This window comes from Charadrius vociferus, unplaced genomic scaffold (assembly GCF_000708025.1).
Source record: "Charadrius vociferus isolate BGI_N301 unplaced genomic scaffold, ASM70802v2 scaffold366, whole genome shotgun sequence".
NCBI lineage: Eukaryota > Metazoa > Chordata > Aves > Charadriiformes > Charadriidae > Charadrius > Charadrius vociferus.
This window is the reverse complement of record NW_009648900.1, coordinates 319,327-321,913: the sequence shown is the minus strand read 5'-3', so window position 1 is coordinate 321,913 and position 2,587 is coordinate 319,327.

The window sequence follows — 2,587 nt, the reverse complement described above, 5'->3', positions numbered from 1 at the left end:
GCAGGAATATGTAATGAAAGCAAAGTAATAGTGTTTACAAAATCAAGGCTTATCATGCTGTGTAAAGCAAGGCTCTTATCTCAGCTGCGTTCAAATCTGGCCTCTTCTCACTGGTTTTCTGTTAATAACAAGCACACATCTCATACTGGCAAATAGAGCAATCCCTATTGAGAATAATATGCCTGTTGCTGTCATAATGGATCTCCATTGACACATTTAACAGCTTGAAGGTATACACTTCAGACACTATAACTTACACTAATTAATCTTTATTACAACATTAATGCCTTGTAAAAAAAAAAAAAAACAACAAAACAGAACCTCTGCAAGAACAGGTCATTTACATTAATGAATATGCCTGACATTAGTAAAATTAAAGATAAACTTTATTTCGAAACAGAGATGCTCTAAGAACCTTACTCAAACAGTTAGTGGACAAACCCAGCCAACAGAAACCCTGTTCTCCATTACTGCAGAGTATGACTGCAGCATATTCTTACCTGATGATGAGTTACGGGTTTCTGTGTTTAGAATTCAGAGGATTACTACAGAGATTATCTGATCTGTCAATCAAACTGATATCTTGATGGCTTGGAATACTGCTACAGATTTAGCGAAGTGTCTTTGCTCTAATGCTTATTCTGGGTGTCATGGTTAACCAACATCTTAATTACATGTAATGAATAATCTCTGCAATGGCTTATTATTGTAATGCAAGTCTTAGTAGCATCATATAAGCAGAGTCCATAGCTGGGAGTCACTTAGAGCTTCAGGGTCCCACTGAAGGACTGCTGTAATAAAGAATTCGGTAAGTCTTATGCATATTGAGTTGAATGAATTTGATTCTGGCCTGCTTTGGAAACTAAGCACCCTCAGGGCTGTCCAGGGGACTCAGATGACCATAGAGAAAAGGACCAGAAAGTCCAGGTGCAGCAAGCACAAGCTTCATCATGGTCAAACACCTGACCACAGAAACTAAATAACTGAAGTTGAAATATTCCAGTCATATCTACTGCTGCTACTATACTGATGCCTATGGTGAAGAGAAGAAGCCCCAGCGCAGTCAGCTGAAAAGAACTTTTCTCATTAAGTAGTGACCTGCATTCAGGTGTCTAGTATGGCCTGGAGGCTTTGCAATACTCTTTGGCCTCCAGGCAGATAGACCAATGCGTTGGCAAGTTCACCTGCCTTCTGTACCTCACCCTCTCTGCTTTCCAAGATCAACTTTTTGTTCTCATCCCTCCATCTGTCTGCTTATCTTACACAAGAGGAGGGACATTTTGGTGAGGAAGAGAGGGTTTCTTAGGTAGTGATGGACACACAGCTGCATGCTACCTGAGGACTCATGGTGTGCAATAAATGGCCTTTTGCACTAACAGCTATGTGAGATTGATTGAAAATAAGGGCAGGGGAGCAGACAGGTAACAATGCCAGACACCAGAGAAGGGATGTACAGATACTCCCCAAATTCCAGTAGAAACCCCCCTGCTAAGCAGGAACAGTTTCAGAACAGCATTTCTTCACTTACCTGCCTTAGATTTCTCCCGCATGTTACCAGTGCTGTTCAGGCAACCCCGGGTATAAAACTGCTGAAAGATCTAACATGATTGAAACATAAAAGCTTACCCTGGCGGCAGCTGCCAGGGCTGGCTGTTCTCCATCACAGCTTAAAGTGGAATTGCAGCAGGAAAGCGATGGTGGGCTATCGCTGCCCCCTCGTAACTCTGCAGAGGAAGGGAATGTTGCTAACACAGCTGGATCCTTTAAAATAGGGCATTGCTGAAGGAAGTTGGTTTCACTGAAAATTGTTATTATAGGATACAGCTACATACACAAGCTTTTGTCATTACAGAAGGCCAGGGATGTGTTTCAAAGGGATGCTCTAAAATGGCTGAGTGCTTATTCTCACAATGATGCAAACTTATCCGTGTTGTGCAGTGCACCCTCATCTAAAATGTAGATACCTAAAAATCAATGCCATTAATTCTCTGTCTGAGTACTGAAAACAAATACAACAGTTATAGTGGTTAATATATGTGACACAATCCTCTGATCTGCAGATGAACACAAAGCAGTTAAGTATTGGACATGTCTTCTGTGACTTTCTGCCATAGCTGAACACAGACAGTACAAAAGGGACCAGAGTCTCAGGTGGTGTAAGCTGATATAGCACCCCAAACGCGCAGCTAGGCTAGCTGATGGGAGATAAAACATTTCTTTCAAGACGACCTACGAAAAGAGCTGAAAGGACTAACAAATGTGAATTCCAGTAACTACATTTTCTTTACCATGATCAGGCTCTATTTATAGCCATTTTCCATGGAAGTTCTTGTGTTCCTGTTCCTAAATACAACTACACATATGAAGTACACTCGAGTATTCGCTTCAGGATTGCTCACGTGCTTATCCCAATAGGAAATGGAAATCATCTGAAATGATCTGCTACAACAAAGCTGCATGGACTAACATGAAAATAGTCATAGCCAGGCAATGGCAAAGTTGATAAGTGATTAGCTGAATAAGATTTAGAAGGAAATATAGCCAAATTATTCACAGTTGGAATTAAACTAAATTTTTGGTGCATTTT